Raw genomic sequence first — 12,819 nt, 5'->3', positions numbered from 1 at the left:
GCTGCTTCCTCCGGAGCCCCAGCGTCCCGAACCCGGGACTGCATTTCCCGGCAGGCGCCGCGGCCCGCGGCCAATGAGGGGCTGAGGATTTGGCGGCGGCGGCGCCCCGAGAGTCGGGGTGGGGGGGCTTTGTGCGCTGCGGCGGCGGGAGCGGCGGCGGCGGCCAGCACTGAGGCGGAGGCCGAGGGTACTGTGCACAGGTCGCCGCGGAGAGGCGTGCGAATTCCGAGCCGAGCTCCGAGGACCCTGCTGCCCTGGCCGGGCCGCCAGCCGTAGGCTCCTCTCTGGCAGCAGCGGCGGCGCGGCGACCCGGTCCCTCGGCCTCCCCTTCCCTCCCCACCTCCCGAGCCTTCGTCTGCCCGCAGCACGCCCGGCCCGGCCCGGCCGTGGCCCTCCTCGGTGCCGGCCGCCATGGCAGAGGCGTCCGGCGCGGGGAAAATCTAGCCCGGGGATTTCATGCGGCCTAGCTCGGTTCCGCCTCCTCCCCGCGCGGCCCCGGCGGCTGCCCGCAGCCCAGCCCCACTCCGGGCCTCCGTGTCTCTCCTGTGATCGCACTGACACGGCCGGGGGGTTAGAATGGAACAAACTGAAGGTAAAGTGCGTGTGCGTGTGTGTATGTGTGTGTGTGTGCGCGCGCGCGTGTAGTGCTAGGAAGGGCTGAGGAGGAAACGACGGGGAGGGGGCGACCTAGGGATGGGGCGCCAGACCCCAGGAGGAATGGAAGGGGAAGCGGGTAGCCTGAAAGGGCTCCAGGGGGGTCCTGACGGAGGAGCAGATGGCAAGGTGGGGGGTGTGGAGGGAATTGGGGGTGGGGCAGGGGAGGTAGGAGTGGGATCGGAGTCGGAGTGGCGCTGAGCTGGGAATTGAGAGAAGTGGGATGGGGGCGGGGATAAGGATGGGATCGGGGAGGGGCAGGGAAAGGGGAGAAGAGTTGCATGGAGATTAGAGACCTGGGTGGACTGATAAATAGGGAGGTTTGGGGATGGAGTGTGGGAACCAAAAGAGTCTGGGAGAAGGGGATAAATTTGCTGGAGAAATGGGGCATTTTATGAGAATGAAGGGAGAAATGAGGAATGGAAGTGAAGGAAAAGGTGGATTAGGGAAAGGGATGAGGCAGGCTGCAATAGGAGGATGGGAAATAGACGCAGGAAACTGAAAGACAGGATTGGGCTAGGGAAGGAAATTCACTGAATGATGACAGGAATGAGAACGATCGACTTAGCGTCAGAGTGGGAGGAAAAGAAGGGGATGGAGGTCGTTAAAGTGTTAGGAAGGGAGGCCTTTTGTTCCTATATTTGTGTGTATTCTGTGCCTTTCTTTCAAGGCTAGAGAATAGAGAAGCTAGTGGTTATGGGATTGTTGTGAAATGGGGAGGTGTGGGTTTTACTGTTTTGAGGGAGGAGGCGATGTGTTTGTGTTATGGAAGAGAGGCAGGGAGAGACATGGCCATAATTTGATGGTTTTGGGGGAGGAGTGAAGATTATTCCGATTTAAAGGGGGCAGGGGCAGCCATGTTTGCTGCCAGGCACTGCAGTGTAAATAAATTCCTTTTCCTCTCCGACATCAGTATGAATCTGGAAGGGGCCAGTTCAGATTGTTAATCCCCTTTCTTTCTATTGATGAACTCTTTTCCCCTTACATCTTGGGTCATTTTAAATTATTCATAACCGCCAAAGGAGGTAGTGATGTTTTCCATCTTGTGTGTTTTTGCTCCTTTTCTCCCTCTCTTTACCCTCTTCCTTCTGGTTGCAAACAAGGTATGCTAATGAGCTGCAGTGTAAATTTAACCCTTTTAATCAATTTAAAACTAGATTTTTACCAGCTGAAGGAATCATTACTACGCTTACTTATCAAACATGATCATGAAGTCTTTTACGTATTGAAAATTCGTTTGTTTCAGAAGCCTCAGAAGCAGTCAACATGTTTTCTGCAATTCTTTAAGTAAACAAGGAAATTGCATCGGTTATTTTACTTGGGCCTGTGCTCTTGGCAAAGCGCTGTGTCCGGGTGAAAGGGGTAGGAAGCTCTGCTTGTGGTAGATTATCTGCTTGCTGTATTTTGAATGTTGAAAAATTAGAAATGTATGTATTTTTAAAGAGTATTTCTGATAGCTCTTGCTTATAGGTGATGAGCGTGTTAAGAGTGTTGAGTGTGTTAAGAATAGTATTTTCTTTTTTAAATAAACTCTCTTTCCCCCATCTCTTCTCTTTGCCTTCATGTAGCTAGCTCAATACAATCTCCAGATGCCAATTCAGCACAGTGCAATGATCTATGAAGTAGGCTTGCAGTTCTTAGAGTCTCATTAAGATGCCAGGGTTTTTTTTGTTGTTGTTTTGTTTGTTCATTTGTATTTTGATTGGAACTTCAGGTGACTCCAGGAAACTACAGTAACTAATATATTCAACTGTAACTACTTGTACAATTTGAAATAATTACTATTCTAAGGTTTAAATCCTGACAAATTTACAGTACATACATTGGTGTTAAGTAGAGCCTATTTTATTTCATATCGAAAAGGATTAAATGTGTGTGTGTGACCTTTTGTTTTTATTATAGCAGTTGGAGTAATCCAAACTTTAACCTATCACATTGATATTGAAACTGTTCTCTAATGCCAAGAAGGCCTGTTAACATTGTAATATGGTGGACTCAAACCAGTTGAACTACATTTAACCTACCTAAATGGCAACATCCTCTCAGTTGTTATATAGAAACTTAGGATATATTCTTGGTTTGTTAGAAAAATGAAATTGAATGTTGTTAAAGTGGTACTTTAAGAGGGTGCTTTTAGTGTAAAAGCCAGATTTACAGCTTGGAGTATTTTAAGTTGATAATATTCAGCCTGAATTTGTTTGAAATTCTGTGAGGAACAGTTGCATTTTTAAAAAAAATTCAGCATGGTTTTTCTGGAATTTATTTTTATGGCGATTTCAGTTTTATGTCTCCTACTTGATTGACATGTTATTTGTAATTAGCTGGTAAATTGTGTGCATGAGCTATCAGTACTGTAAATTTTTAGGAAAGTAAGCAATCATAAAATAGAAAAATTTGTGTTAGAAGCTTTCATTCTTAAAAAAAAAAAAAAGAAAAAGTTTATTTTTATGTATTCAGCATCCTTTAAAGATCGGGGTTCTTGCTCAGCTGTGGTAAGTATCCTGGTTCCTTGGACAGGTATTCATATACGAAGAAGCCTACTCTTGTTAAATAACACTTAAAACCAATTAATATGTCCATCAGCCCACCTGTTACCTATGATAGCTTTTTTATTTTTCTAACCCTTAAATTAACAAATGCCCTCTCTTATACTGATCAGATTGAATGAGTTTTGGATAAAGGAAACTGATTGTCTTTGAGATTGATGATTGTTGAGCGAACTGTCGAATCTGATTCTAATGACAACAGTTTCTGGAATTTATAATAATATTCATAATCCACTAATAGCTGCTCACAGTTGTTCTCACACTGTGCTATGCTGAGTGTCTGACATGCATGATTTCCTTTTATCCTCCTAACAGTTTTATGAAGTTAGTACTTTTTTTTTTTGAGCGATGGAGTCTCACTCTTGTTGTCCAGGCTGGAGTGCAATGATGCGATTTTGGTTCACTGCAACCTCCGCTTCCCAGGTTCAAATAATTATCCCGCCTTAACCTCCCAAGTAGCTGGGATTACAGGTGCAGGTCACCATGCCCGCCAACTTTTTTTTTTTTTTTTTTTTTTGAGACTAAGTCTTGCTCTTTCGCCCAGGCTGGAGTGCAGTGCCATAATCTTGGCTCACTGCAAGCTCCGCCTCCCGGGTTCACGCCATTCTCCTGCCTCAGCCTCCCGAGTAGCTGGGACTGCAGGCTCCTGCCACCACGCCCCGCTAATTTTTTGTATTTTTTAGTGGAGACGGAGTTCACTGCGTTAGCCAGGATGGTGTCAATCTCCTGACCTTGTGATCTGCCGCCTCCTAAAGTCCTGGGATTACAGGTGTGAGCCACCGCGCCTGGCCAATTTTTATATATTTTTTAGTAGAGACAGGGTTTCACCATGTTGGCCAGGCTGGTCTCAAAGTCCTGACCTCCTCATCTGCCCGCCTCGGCCTCCCAAAGTGCTGGAATTACAGGCATGAGCCACCACACCTGGCCAAGATGGAGGTTTTTTTTTTTTTTTTTTTTTTTTTTTTTTTTTGAGACGGAGTTTCCCTCTTGTTGCCCAGGTTGCAGTGTCTCAAAAAAAAAAAAAAAAAAAAAAAAGTTATACACTTATTCACATATCATAGAAGGCTAAGAAGTTAAAAAAAAATAAAGTTAGCATTCTTCATTCTCCACTGATAACCACTTGAAGTTTCTTGTATGTCCTTATAGAAAACTTCTATGCATGTATGTGTATATTTCTCTTAAAATATTTACAAATGGGTCATACTATCTGCATTTTGCTTTTTTGTTTTTTTTTTTGTTTGTTTTTCGAGACAGAGTTTCGCTATTGTTGCCTAGGCTGGAGTGCAGTGGCGCGATCGTGGCTCACTGCAACCTCCGCCTCCCTGTTCAAGCGGTTCTCCTGCCTCAGTCTCCCGAGTAGCTGGGATTACAGGCATGCACCACCATGCCCGCTAATTTCTGTATTTTTAGTAGAGACGAGGTTTCACCATTTTGGCCAGGCTGGTCTCAAACTCCTGACCTCAGCTGATCTGCCTGCCTCGGCCTCCCAAAGTGCTGGGATTACAAGCGTGAGCCACCGCACCCGCCCACTTTTTCGTTTTAACAGCCTATCTGGGACATCTTTTTAAATTAGTACCTATGGATCCGCGGCTGGGCGCAGTGGCTCACGCCTGTAATCCCAGCACTTTGGGAGGGAGGCTGAGGCGGGCGGATGGCTTGAGGTCAGGAGTTTGAGACCAGCCTGGCCAGCATGGCGGCGAAACACCCATCTCTACTAAAAATACAAAAATTAGCCAGGTATGGTGGCGGCACCTGTAATCCCAGCTACTCGGGAGGCTGAGATGGGAGAATTGCCTGAACCCCGAGGGGGAAGCTGCAGTAAGCTGAGATTGCGCCACCGCACTCTAGCCTGCATGACAGAGAGAGATTCCGTCTCAAAAACAAAACAAGGCCAGGCATGGTGGTGGCTCACGTCTGTAATCCCTGCACTTTGGGAGGCTGAGGCAGGAGGATCACTTGAGGTCAGGAGTTTGAGACCAGTCTGGCCAGCATGGTGAAACCCCTGTCTCTACTAAAAATACAAAAATTAGCCGGGCATGGTGGTGCGTGCCTGTAATCCTGGCTACTCGGGAGGCTGAAACGGGCCAATCACTTGAACCCAGGAGGCGGAGGTTGCACTGAGCTGAGATTGTACCACTGCATTCCAGCCTGGTAGACAAAGCGAGACTCCGTCTCAAAAACAAAACAAAACAAAAAACAAGAACCATAAAAATTAGTACATATGGATCCACAGCTTTTTTTTTTTAAAGGTCTTACAAGTATTCCATTGTTTAAAACATTAACATTTAGTTTGTTAGCAGGTTTTGCTATTATAAGTAAATAATAGTTGGCCCTGAATTAAGTTCCTAATAGCCTGTTAAATGGAAGCTAGTACAAGTACTTTATTTTACAGGAGAGAAAACTGAGGCCTGTGGAAGTGAAGTCCGGGGCTTTTGTGACAAACCCGTTGCTTGGTTCTTTACAGCACAACCTATTACTTCCTTACTATGAAAGTGTTGGAGCACCCTGTAACCCCAGCATTTTGGGAGGCCAAGGCGGGTGGATCACCTGAGGTCAGGAGTTCAAGACCAGCCAGGCCAACAGGGTGAAACCCCATCTCTACTAAAAAATAAAAAATTAGCCGGCCCGGTGGTGTGCGCCTGTAATCCCAGCTACTCTGGAGGCTGAAGCAGGAGAATCGCTTGAACCGGGAGGCAGAGGTTGCAGTGAGCTTAGGTCAGGCCATTTCACTCCAGCCTGGGCAATAAGAGCAAAACTTCTCAAAAAAAAAAAACAAGAAAGAAAGAAAGAAAGAAAGAAAAGAAATAATTAGAGCTGCCTATGAAAGCTCAAGGTGAGGGGGCAAACTTAAGGTTAAGTATATTTAGTATAGTGAGTTAAAGGGGAGTACGCTCCAGTGAGGAAAGAGATCTTGTATTTTTTCATATTTTATTCACCATGTTGTGAACATATATGCACAAAATATTTTTACATGCAAAAATGAATTGTGTCCAAGTTATCTTGAAGTGTGTGTTTTTGTATGAAGTGGATTTTAGTGGATTTTTTCCTGTTTGAATAAAATAATCAATAAAATAAGAACTATGTAATGAAAAAAATTAGAAGTCCATCATGACCTTAGAAAAGGACCTGGAAAAAAATAGAGACATTGGTAAAAATTTTAAAGTGAGCTAAAAATCCCTATTTGAAAACAAGTTAAAAATCTTAGCAGGCACTGTTGATTACTTTGTTTATTTAAATTTTTTTTTTTCTATCAAGAAGAAAATGGGTTACTTATTCATTGGGATCTTTTAAAACAAAAAGATAATCTTGTCTGTGGTAGACACTTAAGAAATTAAAATCGTTAAAGCTTTAAAAATGCTTAGAACTTGGCATCTGTCCATAAATCTGTTTTTCAATGCAATTCTGTTTTTAGTTTTACTTTTTTTTAAAAAAAGCAGTCTATTATTTTTTGAAAAAGCAACTAAGATAATTCATTTATTTGTTAATTAACATGTCCAGCATTTGAGTTTTTAAATGAATGGTGAACTTTATTTCTGCAGGCCAATCTTTTTATAAATTATATTTATAAGTTATAAATAATATTTATATTTTTATAAATATTAACAGACAAATTTAAGAAATTGCTTATACTAACATTACCTAACCTTTTTTTAAAAGCTTACAGTTTCGTTTTCATTTTTACTGTTATTCTTAGTAAATATGTAATAAAGACTTTAAACACTTCTGTAGTATGTTGTACCTGCACTGTGTAACATGAAAAGAAGGCAAAGGTATATTTAAAATTTTGTGGACTTAGAGAATGTTCAGTTTTTACCACATGGATGTGTTGTTACTCCTAAAGCACAACTTTTTTGATAAGATTTTGAATTTGAGGCCGGGCGCGGTGGCTCAAGCCTGTAATCCCAGCACTTTGGGAGGCCGAGACGGGCGGATCACGAGGTCAGGAGATTGAGACCATCCGGGCTAACACGTTGAAACCCCGTCTCTACTAAAAAAATACAAAAAACTAGCCGGGCGAGGTGGCGGGCGCCTGCAGTCCCAGCTACTCGGGAGGCTGAGGCAGGAGAATGGCGTAAACCCGGGAGGCAGAGCTTGCAGTGAGCTGAGATCCGGCCACTGCGCTCCAGCCTGGGCGACAGAGCGAGACTCCGTCTCAAAAAAAAAAAGGAAAGATTTTGAATTTGAAAAAGTATTCTAAAAAAAATAATAATAATAATAAAAAAAAGAAAAAGTATTCTTAGCTTGCTTTTTCAGATGTGAATCTTTATTGTCATTAACTGATACACAGTGATAACTTTTTCCACCTTCTAATATTTTATTACTAAGTTTTTTTTTCCATCTACGTTTAGGGCTACTTAGAGTGATTAGGAAAATGAAAATTGTTAATATTCATACTGTTTCAGTTTTAGCCATGTGTAGCATGGAAAGATAAAACATGAATAATACCTTACATTTATTTGGCATCTTCTGAGGTGTTTGGTAGAATTCCCACCGAATAACTTGACTTTTTTAAAATGTGAAGTTAGAAAACACAAGAATTGTTATTATTTATTTATTTATTATTTTTATTTTTTTCGAGATGGAGCCTCCCTCTGTTGCCCAGGCTGGAGTGCAGTGGTGTGATCTCAGCCCACTGCAAGCTCCGCCTCCCGGGTTCCGTTCTTGGGCTCAAGCAGTCTTCATGTCTCAGCTTCTCTAGTAGCTGGGACTACAGGCAGGTGCCACTGCACCTGGCTCTGTATGATTACTTAAAAAAAATTAAGAGTGTGTGTGTCCTGATTTTTCTTCATAGCTTATATTATCCACATTCCAATAGATAATGAAATATTAAGTAACAAGTATTTTTCTACTATAGATGTGCTTTTTCTTATTTTGGTGTAAGTTATCCTAAGATATATGGGAGGTTTACTTTTATTTTTTTATTTTTAGAGACAGGGTTTTGCTCTCTTGTCCAGGCTGGAGTATAGTGACATGATCCTAGCTCACTGCAGTCTTGAACTCCTTGGATCAAGAAGTTCTCCTGGCCTAAGCCTCTGGAATAGCTATGACTACACACATGTGCCACCCTGCCCAGCTAATTTTTTTTTTTTTTTTTTTTTTTTTTTTTTTTTTTTGAGACAGGGTCTTAACTCTACCACCTAGGCTGGAGTGCAGTGGCACTATCATGGCTCATTGCAGACTCAACTTCCCAGGCTCAGGTGATCCTCCCACCTCAGCTCCTGAGTAGCTGGGACTACAGGCGTGTGCCACCACTCCCAGCTAATTTTGTTTTTCTTTTTCTGTAGAGACAGGGTTTCACCAAGTTGCCCAGGCTGGTCTTGAGCTCCTGGGCCTAACCAATCTTCCCACCTCGTCCTCCCAAAGTGTTGGAATTATAGGCATGAGCCACTGTGCTGGTCCCCCTAGCTATTTTTTAAAAAAATTTTGTAGAGATGGAGTCTCCCTTTGTTGCCTGGCTGGCCTTGAACACTTGGCCTCAAGTGATCCTTATAGGGAGGCATTTTAAATTTAAGAATGGGTAGCTTATTGGGATTTCATAGGTTAAAAAAATTAGTTTATCAAATTGATTTGAGATTAAGAAGATCATATGGAGATACGCCTAGTGGCATTTGGACCATAGCCAAGACAATATTGTGTCTACTTAATCTTATGTTATCTAATTTCTCTTAGCTGTGGAGGCTTAAGAAAGCTATACGTAAAAAACAAACAAAATTTTAAGAAATAGGCATTTTAAAGCCTTTTACATTATGAAATGTGAAATATAAAAAAGCATATAAAACTTGAATGTACAGTATAAACAAATAATTAGGAAGTGAAAATACAAAAATTAGCTAGGCGTGGTGGCACACGCCTGTAATCCCAGCTACTCGGAAGGCTGAGGCAGGAGAATCACTTGAACCAGGGAAGCGGAGGTTGTAGTGAGCTGAGATTGCGCCACTGCCCTCCAGCCTGAGCGACAAAGCAAGACTCTCAGTCTTAGGGAAAAAAAAGGAAGTGAACATCGGGTAACTATCACCCAGGTAATAAGTCCTTTAAGAAAAGCTGCAGAGACAACTTCATTGGTTTAGCTGGTATTGCTTTGGTGGTAGTTGCACATTAGGGACAAAAATGTATTGATGTCCTTGTTTTTTCTTTTTCCTTTTTTTCTTTCTTTCTTTTTTTTTGAGACGGAGTCTTGCTCTATTGCCCAGGCTGGAGTCCAGTGGCGCAGTCTCGGCTCACTGCAACCTCCGCCTCCCGGGTTCAAGTGATTCTGAGTCAACCTTCTGAGTAGCAGGGACTACAGGCGCCCGCCACCGCACCCAGCTAATTTTTGTAGTTTTAGTAGAGACGGGGTTTCGCCATATTGGCCAGGCGTGAACCAGGCACGGTGGCTTATGCCTGTAATCCCAGCACTCTGGGAGGCCGAGGCGGGCGGATCACCTGAGGTGAGGTGTTGGAGACCAGCCTGGCCAACATGGCGAAACTCCATCTCTACTAAAACTACAAAAATTAGCCGGGCGTGGTGGTGGGCATCTATAATCCCAGCTACTTGGGAAACTGATCCAGGAGAATCACTTGAACCCGGGAGGCGGAGGTTGCCGTGAGCCGAGATTGCGCCACTTCACTCCAGCCTGGGCGAAAGAGCCAAACTGTCTCAAAAAAAAAAAAAAAGAACCTGAAGAATTCATAACAATGCAAGTTCAAGGAATATAAAAACTGAATAGCTAGTTTTTAATTGTTATTGCCAGAAGGGGTATCTGAACAATGTTTTTAAGGTAGCTTTCTAACATTTATTATCAGTGTTTAGTGATTTGAAATCTTAATACCTTACTGATGAATAACAAAAAATAATACTGAATCCTATAAGAAAGTGCTGTTTTATACAAAGTGTTTATTTCTCTGTTGCACTTTTTGGTAAGATTCAATGATTAGGTTTTAAATTAACACGCAAACTCTAAAATGACTTACTTAGAAAATGTCGATTTGTCTATATTAATTTCTTTCTTTTTTTTTTTTTTTTTTTTTTTTGAGACGGAGTCTCGCTCTGTCGCCCACGCTGGAGTGCAGTGGCGCGATCTCGGTTCACTGCAAGCTCCGCCTCCCGGGTTTACGTCATTCTCCTGCCTCAGCCTCCCGAGTAGCTGGGACTACAGGCGCCCGCCATCTCGCCCGGCTAGTTTTTTGTATTTTTTAGTAGAGACGGGGTTTCACCGTGTAGACCAGGATGGTCTCGTATTTTTTAGTAGAGACGGGGTTTCACCGTGTAGACCAGGATGGTCTCGATCTCCTGACCTCGTGATCCACCCGTCTCGGCCTCCCAAAGTGCTGGGATTACAGGCTTGAGCCACCGCGCCCAGCCTATATTGTTAATTTCTTAGATTAACTATCTTATTTAACAAAATCGAGTTTGACACTCTTGCTTTCGCAGTATTGGAACCATTCAAAAAGTATTAACCTGAGAAGTAATCAGTGATGACAATCTATGTTTGACCCTTCATCCTTGGTACTTCTTGAGTTTTAACTTTTCTGTAATTTGGCCAAGAGAACCTAATTTCTTTTGAAGCTGGAGAAACTGCATTATGCTTTCCTGGCCTTCAAGAATATTTTCTTAGGTGTTTGGAAAGGTTAAGTGTTGATTTTTGAGGATTAGGATAGCAGAAAAATTTGAATGCTTTTTTCCCTCTGAGTACCTGCTGAATACGGTCTATTTGCGTACAACTCTGCAATGTGAACTTTGAGAAAGGCATTTTTATAAATTAAAGCCTTTATTTGGTTATTATAATTTTGTCACTCTAAGCGGTCTCCTTTTGTATGATCTCTGCAAGATTCAAATGCATCAGAATACAGTATTTCATATTAGATTGTGGTGAGAAACTTCTTGCTTTGCTTTATTGTATCCTTGAATTCTTTTCTGTAGTGCAATAGCATGTTTTTCTTTTTTACTCCCACTGAAGGTTAAATATATTTCTTGCTAATTTTTCCCTTGCATGGGTGATAGCGATTTTAAATCTTGAAAGGAACATGTATGTTGAGTTTTCCTAGATGTGGAAGTAAACATAATTTGATATTTTTAAAAAGATAAATTAGGTAATTTGCCTTTGTGTATGCAGTAGAGTTAATATGCTTTTATTCACCTCATGGTTTCTGTGTCATTACCACCTGTTAGTTTTTATTTTTTATTTTTATTTTTATTTTTATTTTTTTATTTTTTTGAGAAGGAGTCTCGCTCTGTCACCCAGGCTGGAGTGCAGTGGCCAGATCTCAGCTCACTGCAAACTCCGCCTCCCGGGTTTACGCCATTCTCCTGCCTCAGCCTCCAGAGTAGCTGGGACTACAGGCGCCTGCCACCTCGCCCGGCTAGTTTTTTGTATTTTTTTAGTAGAGACGGGGTTTCACCGTGTTAGCCCGGATGGTCTCGATCTGCTGACCTCGTGATCCGCCCGTCTCGGCCTCCCAAAGTGCTGGGATTACAGGCTTGAGCCACCGCGCCCGGCCTAGTTTTTATTTTTGAATGGAAAACTTTAATTTCTCCAAAGTGACTAGTTTTTTTTTTTGTTTTTTTTTTTTTTGTTTTTGTTTTTGTTTTTGTTTTTTTTGAGGCGGAGTCTCGCTCTGTCGCCCGGACTGGAGTGCAGTGGCCAGATCTCAGCTCACTGCAAGCTCCGCCTCCTGGGTTTACGCCATTCTCCTGCCTCAGCCTCCTGAGTAGCTGGGACTGACAGGCGCCCGCCACCTCGCCCGGCTAGTTTTTGTATTTTTGGTAGAGATGGGGTTTCACCGTGTTAGCCAGGATGGTCTCGATCTCCTGACCTCGTGATCCGCCCGTCTCGGCCTCCCAAAGTGCTGGGATTACAGGCTTGAGCCACCGCGCCCGGCCAAAAGTGACTAGTTTTAAAATAACATTTATGTAAGGATTATTTATTACAGAGAAATTGAAAACCAGAAGGTATAAAGAAAATTAAAATTATCTAAAATTCTATTAGCTAGCAGTAACTGCTATTAATATTTTGTTGTATATCCCTCCAATTCTTTTTTGTATGTATTTTTTTACATAATTGGAATTGTGCATCCATATTATTTTGTAACATGTTTTATTATTTAATACATTATGAAATAAATGTTTGTGATTTTAAAAATTGATATAGAATTTCAATGTACAGGTGTGCTATTACCTGTTTGCCATTCTGTGTTGAGGCTCTTTTAGGCAGTTTGCAATTTGGGGACATTGTAAGTTGATGGACATCCTTATACATTAAAAAAATTATATGGCTGATTATTTCATTACAATAAATTCCTAGAAGTAAAATTACCTAAAAGATATAAACATTTTGAAAGCTTTTGATACATATTTCCAAACTATTCTCTTGAAAGATTTTTTAAAATAACAGTTTTATTGAGATATAATTCACATACCATAAAATTCATCCATTTAAAGTATACAATGCAGTGGCTTTTAGTATGTTCACAGGGTTGTATAACCATCACCACAATCAATTTTAGAACATTTCCAGAAAGGTTTGAACCAGTTTAAACCCAGCAATATTATAAAGTTTTGTTTTAAAAATAGCATTTATTCGTAACATCTAAAGTGTAGTACAGTATACAGGAACACAACAGCTTGTGTGACATATACTTC

At 41.9% G+C, this 12,819-nt stretch overlaps 1 protein-coding gene across 6 annotated transcripts in view; it reads left to right on the top strand.

Annotated features, from left to right (window-relative positions):
• Positions 1–21: 21 nt before the first annotated feature.
• The window catches only part of NSD3 (nuclear receptor binding SET domain protein 3), a 113,194-nt gene continuing 100,396 nt past the window's right edge, over positions 22–12,819 (top strand). For 5 of the 6 annotated variants that reach the window (XM_030937443.1, XM_010385282.2, XM_030937442.1 and 2 more), the window contains exon 1: positions 22–592. The gene's annotated coding sequence lies outside the window, so the exon portion shown is untranslated. The remainder of the gene's footprint in view (positions 593–12,819) is intronic. The other variant, XM_010385281.2, reaches the window with a different exon arrangement.

This window comes from Rhinopithecus roxellana, chromosome 9 (assembly GCF_007565055.1).
Source record: "Rhinopithecus roxellana isolate Shanxi Qingling chromosome 9, ASM756505v1, whole genome shotgun sequence".
Taxonomy (NCBI): Eukaryota; Metazoa; Chordata; class Mammalia; order Primates; family Cercopithecidae; genus Rhinopithecus; species Rhinopithecus roxellana.
The sequence above is the reverse complement of the archived record's forward strand: the minus strand, read 5'-3'. Positions and strand labels throughout refer to the sequence as shown.